The sequence below is a fragment of the Chenopodium quinoa genome, unplaced genomic scaffold (assembly GCF_001683475.1).
Source record: "Chenopodium quinoa cultivar QQ74 unplaced genomic scaffold, ASM168347v1, whole genome shotgun sequence".
Classification (NCBI taxonomy): domain Eukaryota; kingdom Viridiplantae; phylum Streptophyta; class Magnoliopsida; order Caryophyllales; family Amaranthaceae; genus Chenopodium; species Chenopodium quinoa.
Window position 1 is genome coordinate 109,763 of NW_018742886.1, and position 16,397 is coordinate 126,159.

A 16,397-nucleotide genomic window follows, 5' to 3' on the forward strand; every position below is an offset into this window, starting at 1 on the left:
TCTTGTTTTTCATCCTTATTTTAGTATTTCTAGTTCAAAATTTCTTAATTTGCTTGCTTGAATCTTGTTAGTAGTTAATTTGATCATTGAAATTTACAAAAACAATCAAAATACTCCTTGTTACTTGCGATAGATTCTTAATTCCACTTTGATTGATCAATATTTTGTTTCCTTGTGGTTTGACCCTAGCTTGCCACTATTTAATGTGAAATTTATATAGTTAGGTTAGGAATATAATTTTTTTAGTCGTTGTAGTATAGTGGTAAGTATTCCCGCCTGTCACGTGGGTGACCCGGGTTCGATCCCCAGCAACGGCGCCAAAATTTGATCGCGGGTAAGAGAAGGTCGTTGGGACTACTAACCCTAACCAAATTAGAAATTTATAATACCTAAACTTACACTATACTAGTTAATAGCAAGTAAAGGGTCGAACCCAAAAGGACTAAGTGTATCAATTTGTTCAAATTAGACTAGTAAGAAAGGTTGTGAGATATAGAGAGATTACTATTAAGAGCAAATAACTAAAGCTAGGGAAAGTGGAATCCAATCACATTAATGCATTAAACAACATCAAACAAATAGATGAAATTGACCTCGATTAGGAACATCAACACATTTAATTCACTCTCACACAATTAAGCATGTTAATTATCCTACTAAACTAATTCACTCTCGTGCAACTAGCCTAGCAAAGGTATGGAAGAATTTAGGGCTCTCAACCAACTCACTCTCGCACAATTGATTGAAAGCACAATTTAAAGCATAGAATCGATTAGCTAGAAAGATTATAATCCATAAAAGTATCATCCATACACAATAATAAAGAAACAATTTCATACTAATCACAATCAATCATTCAATTCATTAATATAACCTTCATCCAATTCCCTAGAACAAGACCTAAGCTAACATAATTAAGAAAGGCATGAAAAACAAGGTAAAATAAGAATAAAAACAAGATTAAACAAACAAAAACCAAAAACTAAGAATTAAGAAAAGAAATAAAGATGAGAGAAAGTTAGAAAATGCTCATTGAATAGATGAGAAGAAGTTCCACAAAGTTGCTTCTTCAAACTCTCAAAAACTCCATGGAAATCCAAGATTTCTCTCTCTACACTACTCCTAAAACTAACTCTAAGAGAGAGAAAATAAAATTAGGCTAAACTAATATAATCTATCTCAAATAAAATGTCGATTGAAAGTTTTTTAGAAAATAACCCCAAAAGGGGTATTTATAATACAAGGCTTAAAATAAAATAAAAGAAAATAAAATGAAAATAAAACTAAATAATAATTAAAATAACAAAAACTAAAATAAATAAAAAGGAAATAAAAAAGAAAACAAAACAAAAAAAAAAACCCCAAAATTCCCACCTAAACCCACGATTCATCAAACCCCCCTAATTCTCCCTTTCTCGTGGCTGCTCTGAACTTTCATCCTCCATTCACGCATCATCATCACCGTTCATACTCCATCATCATCAGCAATTACCACTCGCAGCCGTCCGATTTTCATTAAAAATCACGTGAAAAGCTTGTGATCGACCCACAATTGCGTGCCCGCACAGAAGTCGCACAGTAAGTCGCGCAAAGCTACTGCCTCAACTCGATTTTGGATTCCATTTTGTGCGCTTTCTGACTAAGCTGCGCGGCCGTGAGTAGCTGCTCTGTGAGTTTAGGTGTTGGGTGAATTGCGTCTGTAATTGGTGAATAATTGGGTTGGAGATTGGTGGTCGATTGTGGGTGAAGGGGTGGTGGTTGTTACGGGGGGTGATTGGTGGTGATTTGGGTGGTTGTTGTGCGCTGAGTTGAGGTGGTGTGAGGTGGGTGGTGGCTGCTGTTGGTGAGTAATTGGGTTGCTGGTGGAAAGTAGGGAGTAGGGGAATTACTTGGTGGTTGTTTGGTGTGTGGAAGAGGTGAGTTGTGTGGCCGATGGTGAAGGTTGATAGAAGATGGTTTGGTATTGTTGTTGTTGCGTGAGGTGTTGATATGAGAAGGAGGAGCAGGGTCTGCTGGTGCGAATTGGTGATGGTGGATATTGATGGCGGTTTTGGCGGTGGCTGCTACTCTGAGTTGCGGGTGCAGGTGGTTGTTTTTGTTGTTGTTGCGGAGGTGAAAGGTGGGTTTGCGCGGCTGCCAATTTAGGGTGCTGAAGGAGGCATGGCTGGTGCGGGGTTTGGGTGGTGGTGATTGGAGGCGACAGTGGTGGCACAGCAAGTGAATTGGAGTTGAGGTGCTGGATTTGAGTGGCTGAAGGTGGTGCGCCAAGGGGTTGTTCAGGTGTGCAGATTTGGGGTTATTGGTGGGCTGCTGTGGTTCTTTGTGGTGGCAATTGAAAAGCCTTGACTTGGACCTTGAACTCGAGCCTACACACAAACAAACCCGAGGGTAAAAGTGTGAAACCTAGACGAATAAAATAAAATAAATAAAAAGCAGATAAATAAAATAAAATAGAAAAAGAGAAGTAATACTAAACTAATAAAAATAAATAAAAGTAAAATAAAAATAAGAGAAATAAAACTAAAACTAATAAAGACATAAAACTATACAAGTAAATAAAATAAACTTAAAACTAATTAAACTATGAAAGTAACAAAAAGGAACGAAATAAAATAAATCAAAAGCAAATAAAATATGAAAATAAACTAGAAACTAGAAGAAAAATAAATAAAAAGAGAGAAACTAGGAATTAATAAAACTAAGTTAATCTAAATTAAACTAAAAACTATAAAATACTCAAATAAAAAGATAAAAGATGAGAATAAGCAAAATAATAGAAATAAAGGATAAAATGAGCTTAATTATTGAAATAAGCCGGAAAAGCGACTCAATAAACACCCTAAAAGTGACATAAAAGTCACTTATCAGCGCCGTTGCCGGGGAAACGACTAGTTTTGCACTTTTATTGTGACATTATTGGATTTGTTGCTTTTGCTTTTGTTCATTTACTCTCTTTCTAGTCATTTATAATTGTTTTCTTAGTTTTGGTGGATGTTAAGGAGGTCTCAAGGACCACCCACTCATTTCATTGACAACAAGATCGACCGTACTTTGGGATAAGTCCGTAGGCTTTTTTATGAAGAGGCGCGAGGTCTTGGTGTATTGTTGAGTGTGAAATTGATTCTTGGTCTTCAAGTTCTCAAATTGAGGCAATGGAGACACAAATTAGTGATTTAGTGCAACATAAGATGCCAAAGAAGCAACAAGATCTCGGGAGCTTTACTTTGCAAGATACGATTGGGAATTTGGAAGTAAAGGGTTCCTTGGCCGATCTTGGGGATAGTGTGAGTTTTATCCTATTGTCCGTTGTTTGACAACTCAAAAATGAAATATCCCTACAAGGAAGACAATTAAACTTGCCGACTGATTGACGCGAGGTAAACCTAGGTCGATGGGGTTTCCCGGCCAAAACAATATTTATAAAGCTAAACCAACCCGAGGTGTAGGGTAAGTCTAGGTCGAATCCCAAGGGAAGGAGGGAGAGCTAAGGTCGATGCTAAGCTTTTCAGAAAGCTAGAGAGTGGGTTGGTCTACACTAAATTGAATCAATTCAACTGAACAATTACAAGAAAAGTATAAAGGGTGCTAGGGGATCGGGATTCACATGAACTCTTGATATAAATTCTTTTGGGAAGGAAATTGATCAATCCTACAACGCGAAGGATAGCAAAAATTGCAATTAAAATCACTCAATAGGCTATTTCTTGGGTCAAGCTAGATGTCTCTACAAATGACTTCAATATGAAAATCACAAATTAAGCTGAATAAATAATAATAGATTCCAAATCAAACCACTACCACAAAAATTAGATTACAGATCACAAAATATAAAACAGTTACCAAAGGTAGGCGTTCTCAAGAAGAATATGGAACGTATTTGCGCATGAGGCATTTTATGAGTTATTAAATATAGAACGGTTAGAATAGTTAACCGTTCTCTATTTTTTTTACTCAAATAATAAAAAACAAATAATTATTCATTTTAGATGATACAAAACGGTCATCTTGACAACTGTTTTGTATTTCTTCTTTATTCTATATTTTTTTAAAAAAAATTTGGAGGGATACTTATGTGGAACATTGGGATATTTAGCATTACCCTAATTATTCACTATCACTATTCAACAGAGTATTAACTGCTTACCGCTTAAGAAAAACGATGAAAAGTGAAACCTCCTATTGCTCACTTCACCAATTACTGCTTTGCCACCGTACCGCACCACCGTTGCCCCATCTCCCCATCGTCGTTCCACCGCCACACTGTTGAACGTCTACTTCACTGCACAACACCGCTCCACTACACCACCACTGCACTTTCATGGTGATTCGTTCAAATTTTTCTTGATTCGGATGAGTTTGTCAATCTCGTTGTGTAAATCAATTGAATTTTTCAATTCAGTTGTAGTGAATTCATAGTTTTCATCCATTACAGTATTTTCGATCGAATTTTAGGTGCATTAAAAAAAAATTCACAATTTTTGTTATGGGAAATAATTCAATCGATTTGTATAAACGCAAATAATTCAATAAAATTGCAGTTTTTTCAATCAAATTGCACTTTATTTATTCGAATTACAAGAAATTTCAGTACTAATTAAAATTATTTTCGCCAAATTATCCTTAACTAGGTCAAACATAGAACCCTAATTAGAAAAAGAAAGAGGGGTAGGGGAAATTGATTACCACTAGATTATTATGCATTATTAATTTCAAATACTTTGCAAATTATTTTACATAGTTGATTTGCTTTGCTTTTCTTTCATAAAAGGGTTGGTTATGAGATGTGGTGATTGAAATTCAATGATGATTAAATCTAATTCTAGTGATGTATTAGAGTAGTCATGGTGTTTGTGGATTTTGGGTAGCAAATTGTAAAGAGAGAAGAGCAGGAAATCAGACTTTTATGGAAGTGAATTTATAATAATGATAAGGTGGCAGAATTGATTAAAGGAAAAATTCTTGTTGGTTTATTTTGAAGAGTTGATATATTAGTGCCCCTCCTCCCCAGACACTAGTAATATTTGTTGATTATAACTGCATCCTACTTTTAAAACTATACGTCAACTAATCCATCTCTTAACAGTTAACAGGCACTTTTGCTAAGTCATCCAAAGAAAGACATGGTGACATTGCAGAATACCAACCATTTATAAAGTATGTATCTTGTTTCATACTCTTTTTTGTATCTAGCTTGTTCTTTCATATAAGTTGAATTTCTCTTCTTGAAATAATTTATTTAGAACGTTATGCTCCATTGGAATAGATGATAAGTAATTATTTGTGCAGTGAGTATTATTTTGCTACAAAATACTAATTGCTTTTCTTAATATGAGTAGAGAAATTTGTAGAAAGGCACTTCGGCATCTTGCTGCTGAGTTTCTTAGTGCACAGATGCAGAATGGAGAGCATTGACCTGTGAGTATCTTATCCTGAATTCTTGATCCATCCAATGGCCTGTCCTAGTTTATAAATTTATCTTTGACAGTTGAACTAGGGTGTCAAGCTGTCAAGGATTCAACCAATTTGAAGATGTTGATCTTGATACTATCCTCTTGTTGATATGGAGAGATGTGCATCACAAATTCATTTATTGTTTGTTGGCAATGTTTTAGATGCTCACTATTTACACTAAGTCACAAATTCACAATCGTTATATGTATCATAAGCCTTGCTTTCATCACCCTATTTTAATTGATGTAAACTTATATTCACTGATTATATATTATGTTTTCACTTATTATAACTCTGATTTAATCTGATGCTACTGAAAAAACCATACTTTTACTGAGAAGGACTGATGTATTTTACATTGTTTTGCAGTATATTGACAAAGCTCCTCGTACATTTTTTCAACAAATGATCGACAAGCTTAGGGGAAGATGGATTTCATATGTTATCGAATGCTATCAACCAAATGACGACGTTGATGATTTATGTGGATTGTAGATCTATGGTATTGGTATATCGAAACTAGGTTATAATTTTTATTTATTTTTATCAACATTAATAAGAAAGGTGTTTTGATCAATATACATATCTTGTATTTGTATAAAACAAATTTGTGCATATGCAGAAGAACGGTCTTAAAGTGTTCTATAAAGCCTATTACAACAGTTCTCTTTGCCCTTTTTTGTACTAGTGATTGTTCGTGTCATTGAAACCTAAGATGTAATCTCGCACGATAGTTGATGTTGGTCACTCCTCAAGTTATCAAACATATGCACAAATTTCCCTAACCAATTTAATCACAATGATCGATTATTAATAAAATTCTCCCAATTAATCATGAAATATCACACGTTCATGCTTTATACCCTACCCCTAACAAGAAAACTACTCACTACTCATTGAAAATTCAAACAAGAAAGCTAAATCAATCACAAATTTCATCATCATCAAAGTAATACAAATTTATCAAAATCTGATTAACCAAACAACAAGTAATTCAACTCAAATTCAAAAATCAAAAATATAATTACATTAAAGGTAAAGAATTCTTACAAACCTTGATCAAAGTTAAAGAAGTAGAAGACTTGAAATAGCATTCATCAACATCGTCAAGTTTCTCTTTCTAAAAATCCAAGAACAATCATCAAAATCTAGAGTTCCTCCCTCTAAATTTTTTTAAAAAATTCTTATCTAATCTAATTTCTAATTCATTCTCCCTCTAAAAATTAGAAAAACTATAAATAGTAAAACTAACTAAAGGGAAGTTAGTTAGATGTTCCAAAAATGGCCTCAAAGAGCGCGACCCTTCAAAAGCATGCGCGACCGCTACAAAAAGGGTACAGAAAAGGGAGAAGGAAGGGGCGCGGCCGCTCCAGGAACACGCGCGGCCGCGCAATATTCCAGGGCGGCCGCTCCACTCTTTTGCGCACCCGCACAGCTGGAGAAGGGGAAATCCCTTGGTGAGGCCGAGCTTGTCCTCATGAGCTCCGGATGATCCATGATGCAATAGGTAGTTAGTTAAGCACTTCTTGGTGGGTTCGACACCACTCTTTCATGCCCACACGGCATGAAGGCGGAAATTAAATGATCAAGCTGTTGAACTCCTTTGCTCATGGGCTTCAAATGGAGAAAAGAGACCTCTCTCTTGAATTGAAAACTTCGAGGAGGGAACATTTAAGATTCTCGAACATCACCAACTTCCTATAAACAAAAATAATCAAACAAGTAAAGAAGAAAATGCAAAATATACTAGAAAATCAAGAAAATAAGAAAACTTCTAAGGAAATAGCAAAGCAAAGAAAATATAAGTAAAACTAAAGAAAATAGAGTAAAAAGAGATATAAAAACCATGTTAAATCATCCTAAAAGAAGCCAAATGAGTGCCATAAATGACACTCATCAAACTCTCCCAAGCTAAACTTTTGCTCGTCCTCGAGCAAAAACAAAGCAAGCAAGAAAAAGGATGAAAGACTTATTCAAAAATGAAAAAGAAAGACATGAGATGAGAATATACACTAAGACTCACTTTCGTAGGAATCACGGTTGTTTTTAGTTACAACAAGCCCTTTAAACCCCTAGATCGCTCTAGAGGACAAGTAATGTGTAAAGGTTTCCTAAAAGGTTTACCCATAACTCTTTGAAGTAAAGTAAGGCAAAATCATTAAAAGAAAAGAAGGTAAATCAAATATTCAAACAAATAATCTTGACAAGGAATTTTGCAAACGATCAAATGCAAGTGAATAAGCACTTTTCTATATGATAGGGGTATGCTTGCTCCAATCTACGATTGATTGAAACATAATGTATGCTAAGCGTAGAGAACAAATGAGGCGCAATCAACTTTAATCCTAACCAATATAACCGCGTTCTCCCAATGGCTATAAATATTCCCTTAGTAAGCATCTCTATGGTTCCTTGAAAAAACTGGAAAAGAATAAAGATTGAGGGTTCTCGACATCTCGGCTATTACATACCTCTCTATAAACTTGCCTTACATCTCCCTCCACCGACTAGTGTCTCAACCACAAAGGTCAAAAGGTCTTGGAAAGGGTTGTAATGTAAAGGCGTGAAGGGTGAGGGTAGGCTACAATTTGAAATTTTGTGGTATACCTAAATTGTGAAGTTAAGATTGGCTAAATCTCAACACCAAAACCAAGTAATCACCAAAACCAAACAAAAACACAACACCCCTAAGCTTATTCAAAGCGTAGGAATAACAAACGTATTTACAAAAAGCGTAAGACGCTTCCCCCAAGCCAAGACAAAGCATTGGCCTCAATGCTTAAATAGGGAGAAACATTTACATCAAAATGTTTTTGAACTTTTTCATTATACACTTTATCAATTTTTGCCATAGCGTTTTGAATTTGCTTTGCTTTTTCTCATTTTTTTTCAATCTTTCATTTTACACTTTATTGATTATCCTCGCCTCCTTTAACTATGGACGACTTTTTCATTTATTCACTTGCCATTATTCACAAGATATACCAAACACAAGCTTGCTTACAAATAAAAACAAATATCCAAACTCATATACCAAAATCTCCAAGAACATGATCATTTGCACCACAAAAACAAAAAATGGAATAAATAGAAACCAAAAGCTCCAAGTTCTAAAGATGTGGCTTGAAAAGAAGGAAAAAGGCTTAAATGGTTAGCAAGAAAGCAAATGAAAACCAAAAGATCGTTGGAGATGAAAGGAAAACTCTAGATAAAGTACATAATAGCCAAGGATCCATGTGCTGCTCAAGCAAAATATGAAGAAGGCTTGAAAAAGAATGAAACCTCACGCGGTTGTAGCAAAAACTTACTAAAGTCATCAAATCCACCATAGGAAGCAACTCTGTTTTACCACAAACCAATAGAATCCTGCTTTAAGGCCCCAAAAGGTCTAAATCTCTACCTGAGCATACCCTATTCTAGAGTCAACCATGGATACTCTCAAAGCATGCACACCGATAAGACATAGGAAAGCATACATTCAAATCCAAAATCTCGGATGGTAGTATGTCCAAATACAAGAGCTAAACTAAGAAAATAAAGCCTAAAAATATTTTTTATTATTTTGTATTTTGTATTTTTTATTATTTTTTATTTTTATATTATTTTATTTTTCTTCAAAAGAAAATCTAAAAGCAAAATCATAAGAAAGCAAAATGCAAAAAGAAATGAAAAAGAAAAGAGATAAAGGAATCAAAACGAAAAAGTAAAACAAAAAGGAATAGAAAAAGGGAAAAAAGAAACAAAGAAGAAAGATAGAAAAGAAAAGGAGAAATAGGAAGTATCAAGGAAGTAAGCTAACACATATAACCCAATCGACAAACAAGTGAACATTCGACCACAACGCAAATGTTCCCAAACACACTAAGGTGTTAAATTGCAAAGAACCTCGAAATGTTCAACTTCTTCTAGTCTACACCTATACTAAGCATCCAAGAAAAAAAAGAAATAAAAGGAAAAAGAATGGAAGGATCTAATCGGGCATCCAAGCTATGCTATAATAAATAAGGTGAAAGAACAACCACCTTCATGGAGCTCAAATAATTGTAGCAGAAGCTACGAGGCAAAGTGAGAAAGAAAATAGACTATATACAAAGAAAAATGTTAGTAACTTCAAGACAAAAGAGAAGAAAGATATAAAAAACATCTATGAACTCAAATGGGAAACAGTGATACAAGATAACAGCAGAAACATCAGAAACAGGATCAGGAAGAAATATAAGGAAGCATAATCAGGAACTGAAGCAGAGAAATCTTCATAAAAACATCATCATCGTTAGAGAAGCAAGAGATAAACAACGACCAATACCAACAAGCAAAAGACACCCAGAGTGAACTACAAAAGCGAATGAGGTAACGATGAAGCACACAAACAACATAAATCACCCCAAGCTTGAAATGAACTACCCCCCAAACTCTAATCCTAAAAATACATAGGAAAAAAGAGAATAACATATGAAGCACTTAAGAAAGAGGGGTAGCCACGATAGTCTCACTCCGCACTATGGTAAGGGGTAGAGTGAGAACTCCCCTCGCCGGTCTCTAAACCATGACCTGAGCAAGCATTTCACTCACCTCCACGTAGGCCTTTCCCGTTAACCACCCCTCCCTCCTAGCACAATCAACCGTAAAGAAATGAGACCAATCATCCAAGACCGGATCGCTCGACCTACCCCACCTACAAAAAGTCTCAAAGTTCGGAAAAGGCATAGGGTTTGCGGGATCATAAGTATAATCACATCCATCTGACCGGTTATAATCGTAAGTGGCTGGGGTGGTGCCCATGATAGCAATAGGATGGATATGAGGATCCTCTCAATAGAGGTAACATGGTCTAGGTCCGACGGTAAGGCGAAGGGTTCCCATTGAGGGATAGGTACTTCTTGGACCGGGAGGTATGGATGGTTTAAGTAAGGGTAAATCTCCCCATCCTCACAAGGAAGTCATACACTTGATTGGCATGAATATCATATCCAAGAGAAAAATCCCGCCGCAAAGTCATGGGATACAAAACATTAGCAATAGAATCTAGCTTAGCATGCAAACTAGATAATTCAAGCATAGTATAAGAAGAAGAAGGAGGGATAGGTATACCTCCCCGTTCAATAGGGGGCAACTCCGGAGGGAGGGTGTGGAGGGGAACAAAAGAAGTAGCTCAGAGATTAAATCGGGGAGATCTCTTGAGAGCGGGGTCAATGTGATGCTTGCTAGGGTATCAAGGGAGATTGGCGGAGCATGTAGCTAAGGCATCGGGGTGAGGAATGGGGCACCAATCTGTTACCCCTTCCAAATGAACAAGTTGTCCTTAGTAGTACGCTCCAAGAATTTCTTATTGATTAGAGCATAAATGTTGAGGAGATCCAACGGGGACTTTTCTCTTCGATCCCCAAAAGGCTCAAGGGACAATATTAATTGCTCGTATTTCTTGTTGAGAAAGAAGGCTAAAATGGTGATTAAACCACCCATTTGGATGCTTCCATAGAGGAAAACACCATCCCGAATGTTGATGAACCGATTTATCAACTGAGTCCCAAAATTGATAACTTGAATTTCATCATCCGGATGAGCCGCTAACCATAACCAACTCAATTCTTCTCACAAAATAACACCAAGAGATTCTTATGAGAAAAAGGCATATGTGAGCAATCCATTAAAATATCTCAAGACCAGATGAACTATCGAAGCCGCTTTTGAGTATTGAGGCTGATAAGAATCCTCAACAGAGATCTCCCGCCACCATTTTGCTTTATTATAGCAATGCTTATCTTGCAACTCATCAAAAGCCGGATAAATAAAATCATTATCATGCGAAGGAAAAGGAAGCTTGAAAACCTCTTTGAAGAAGGATAGAGGAATGGAATGGTCATTGTTGAACAATTGGAATGTCAAAGTAGTAATGGTCTCACCATCCACCTCTTTCTCATGCAATTCAAGAGAAGAAAAAAATTCAAAGGAAAGGAAAGCGTAAGTTGGAGCATTCAAGCTAATAAATTCCTCCAACCCAAGATTTCTAACTAATCTCCTACGTCTTCATCAATTCTATGAAGTGAGGTCATCGAACAATCATAGAAACTAGTGGAAAGAAGATTTCGAGAGGAGAGACGAACAAAATTATCCCAATGCTTCTCCTTTGAGAACTCAATGCCGTAGGTTTCGGTCACGTTCGGTGGTGGAGGCATCACCATGCGTGAGTTAGAACATCGGACTTACTTGGGATGACGAAGTGGAGCCATCTACAAACAATCCAATGAAATATATCAAAAATAGGAAAGAGATAGGTCGTACAATAAGTTGCATAAACCAAAGCAATGAATCCACCACAAGTATTGAGCTAGAGTGAAAAACAAGTTGCATAAAATGATGCAAGCACAATCAAAGCATAATGTGAGCAAGGATTCACAAGGAGTAAGCAACATCATCATACAAAAAGGCCATTCAACATTAATCAACGCTATGACCTCATTAAAGAAGGTGAAGACTAACAATGAAGATAGCAAAATAGTAGTAATATCAAGTAAAAATATAGCATCACAAGCTCACAAATTCACCAGTAATCATCATTAATGTAAAATATGGGATTAAATGATCGGAAAAATTGAACCACCATTAAAGAGTACTCCACGACATTCAAAATCAATTACACAAAAACAAGGCGTGAATTTAACATGAATTTCAAATAGAATAGACAATTCATACCTTGAATGAAGTTTTATTTCAAATGAAATATAGAACTAAGCAAAAATTTAGCCAATTAATCCTAAACTTGCAAATTTAAAAAAAAAACCCAATCAACAATACCCAAATTCTCAATTTTTGAGAGAGAAAATAAATTTAAAGCATAAAAATGAGAAGTTTGAAGTAATTATAAACAAAGAAAGATTAAAAATGATGATTATATGCTGAAATATAGCTACCAAATTAGAGAATGCTTGAACACTACTAAGAAAGAAAATGAAGTAAATAGAGATAGGAGAGAGAAAAAGAGAGAACGGAGTGCACTTAAGGGGAGCGCTGGCGCAGGATTCCCGCGAGCGTGGCTGCGCACTTCTGGGTTGCCTCGAGCTTGATCAAAATATGGTGCGCACAACGGTGTACACAAAATCCATGATGATGATCGACACTAACTTGGGAAGGAACTAAACCCAATTTCAGCGGGTTCAACATCCATAAATCATGTGCCCACCAACTCAACAAAAGCTCTAATTTCCCAATCCTTCCAACAAGTGTAAGGAGACTTTAATTTTAAAAATTTTCTACCAACATTGCTTGGAAATCATCCACCATCTTTTCAAAGCTACCTAAGTGGAAAATAAAAAAAAAAAAAAAAAAAAAAAAAAAAAAAAAAAAAAAAAAAGAGGTTAGTATAAAAGTGACAAGAAGAAAAACAAAATCAAAGAGGGAAATGGAAAAAAGTTAGAAATTCGGGTTGCCTCCCGAGAAGCGCTTACTTAACGTTATTAGCTTGACGTTCCCCATCCCTTAAGGTGGATCATAGAGGGTCATGTTATGAAATACTCCAACAAAAGCTCCATCATAGTAACGCTTGAGTCTATGGCCATTGACTTTGAAAGAGGGTGATGAACCCATTGAAGAGATTTCCACAACTCCATTAGGAAAAACTTCTTGCACTGTGAAAGGACCACTCCATTTAGACATTAGCTTTAAGGGGAACAATTTCATCTTTGAATTGTAGAGGAGCACCTTGTCACCAAACAAAAATCTTTTTTCTCTATAAGCTTGTCATGAACTTCCTTAAAACAAGCTTTGTAATTGCTATCACAATCATATGCATTAAGGCGAAGCTCCTCCAATTCATTAAGATCTAACCAATGACGAGTGGAAAATTAGGTCGTTATCTAATCTTCCCTCGTTCAAACTAAACTTATAAACACTTAACAAACCTAAATACAAGTATAGAGGCAAGTCAAGGGTCAAACCCAAAGAAACGGTAAGTTCAAGCACTTTCAATTATGCGCCTAATATAGGTCGAAATCGAAGGTAAGATGTTACACTAACAACTAACAAAACAAGTAACCAAGGAAATAAAACACTAGGAACGGGGATCAACAAGTAACCATGTCAATTGCAGCAACTTGGGAAGATCATGCCAATTAAAGGTTGTAAAGACTAATGATAAGAGCAATCAATTGGAATCAAAGAGCTGTCTCCTAATTGTTAAGCTAGAGTTCACTATGAATAACAAACTAAGAGAATCACAATAAAAACCAATCGAAAATTGCAATTCCTAAATCAATTGTTCAAGTCATTAGCAATTACAATGAAATCTAGCATAATTCTTAAGGCCTAATCGAATTACTCACATGAAAACCTTCATTAATCACTTTAATCTCAACAATCAATAACACAATTCCCAAATTAATCACAAAAAATCAATCATACAAGTTTCACCCAATTCCTAACCAACAACTACTAAAAAATCATCATTTATCAACAATCAACTAAACAAATCAAGAACCAACAATATATCAAGAGCAATTACACTAATAAATAATCAAATATTAAAATTAAACCAAATAAACATGAAATTAAACAAAGCAATAAGGTGAGATAGAGTTAAGAATTCTCATTTATAATGGAGAAGATCTTCAACACAATTGTCACCCTTGTATTTTCAATCTCTCAATCACCATTGAAATCCTTCACTTTCTCTGTATAAAACTACTCCTAATCTAGAGAGAGGAACTCCTAATCTACCCTAATCCTCCTTACAGGAGAGAGAAACTATTACAAAACTAAGAGTTATATGTATGAAGAATAAAGAAGGCCGCACAAAATATACAAAATGAGAAAATAAATGAAATCGCAAGTAAAACCTAGAAACACTCACCTGCGGGGCTAGACACGCACCCTCAGGGTGCCCGCGGCTTACCCTCTACAAGTTCCTTGTCAAAAACGGCATTAGAAGCTGCTACAACCCCGCGCCCGCGGCATTCGGGCCCGCGTTTGTGGCCAGCTCGCGGCTGTGCTGTTGTACTGCCGGGTGCGCGGCCAAGCTATTGGGAGCGTGGATGCTCGTGCTGCTAGGATCTTAGGTTCGCTTCCTTGACGCTAAGGATCGCCACCTAGGAACTCGTTCTTGCGGAGCTTGCTTGGATTGGTTTGACTTTCGTGCTTGGCTCTCCTAACTTGGTCCGTTAAATCACTTGAATGCACTTGAGTTCCCTCCTTGATTATTAAATCCCGAGAAACTTGACATACCTACAAAACAAGTCAAATAAACTTAGAAGCGAGAGAAATAGCCGATAAATGAATAAAATAATAACAAAACCATTAAAAGCACGCATTTCTCTAAACTTACATGCAAACACGCAAATCTAACATTATTCCCTAATAACACGACATAAACGACTGAAAACGAGCGTAAAAATATGAAGAAAACCTAGCCTAAGAGTGCCATAAATGACACACATCAAATTCCCATAAGCTAAACTTTTTCTCGACCTCGAGCAAAACAAAATCCAACCAAAGGGAAAATGATGACATTATTCATGCAAAAAAAGAAACTAGAAAACAAGAGAGGATGAGAATATTCACTAACTCACTTTCGTTGGAATCACGGTCAATTTTAGCAACAATTAAACAATTAAAGCACTAATAGGGATAAGATAGGTTGTTAAGCTACCACCCTAACCAAATTAATCATTTATAAAGCCTAAACCTACACTAAACTAGTTAGTGGCAAGTAAAGGGTCGAACCACTAGGGAAGCACGCTAATTCAACATCAAATATCACTAATACAAGAGTTAAAAGGGGATTATTTTGTTGGTTTTGTTGAGTAGAACATTAAAACTACAAGTAAGCAAGAAAATTATGATTAAAATCAATAGAAAATGACTCTAGGGGTTCGGGGGTTTCAAACATGATTAGAAAGAGGGGAACAATGATAGTTATCATGATGAACATGCCAAAGAACACAAGATTCTACCTAAACAATTCATTCTCATGCAATAGTCTGGGCAAATCAATGAAAGAAGTCTTTGCTAATTAGGATCATTCTCATGCATCCTATTAGACACAAGTAAATCAAGATAATAAAGAAGCACAATACATGAAACTCCATTTTAACAACTCATTCTCATGCAATCATTAAAATAGAGGTGATCTTAATCTAGTTCAAATCATTTTCATGCATTTAAACTAGAAGGCAATTAAATAAAGTGCAACAATAATCTCATGCCATTAAAAATCATGTCTTTCATCAATTTAAGGCATGTAATCAATCCAACTATTATCATTCATCCATTATCAATGCATATCTTCCACCCCCTTCCCCTAGCTAAGAGTTTAGCCTAGAGAAGGGAGATTAAACATAATATCAAAACTAGAAATAAACACAAGAAACTCAAAACAAAACACGATTGAAATATATGAAATCAATAATAACTAGATAAACTAATAAGATAGACAAAAATAAGTAACAATAAAACAAATAAATAATATTAAAGGAAAGGAGAAAAGATTACTAAAGAAAGGATTAAAGAAAGATGAAAACTTGGATACTTGCTTGATTAATGGAAGATTACAGCTTGAGCAAAGTTGAATACAATAAAGGAAGCTTGAATAACAATCTATTTTCTCTCTCTAGATTAGGCTAATGTTCTATGGAATTAGTACTAAGTCTTTTCTATTAGAAAGAGTCTCATATATATATATGTGGCTCCCCCCAAAAGAAATAGACTTGGACAACAAGGAGCAAATAAATCGGAAACCCAGCCCTGCGCGCCCGCACAGATGAGCTGCGCCCCCGCACAGAGTGTGTGTGCGCCCTCTCAGCGTAGTGCGCGGCCGCAACTTTGAGGGTACGGGAAAATGAGCGCGCCCGCACATTAGTCCTGCGCGCCACACATCAGGTGTATCCGCTCGCACACAAGTCGCGCATAAGGTCGCGCAAACTCTGTGGTTAGGTTCTGTTTCTTCATTCTGGCTG

At 36.0% G+C, this 16,397-nt stretch overlaps 1 non-coding gene across 1 annotated transcript; it reads left to right on the forward strand.

Moving 5' to 3' along the window:
* Positions 1–245: 245 nt before the first annotated feature.
* Positions 246–317, forward strand: TRNAD-GUC. The gene has a single exon. It is a non-coding gene; the product is annotated as a tRNA-Asp (tRNA).
* The last annotated feature ends 16,080 nt before the right edge of the window (positions 318–16,397 follow it).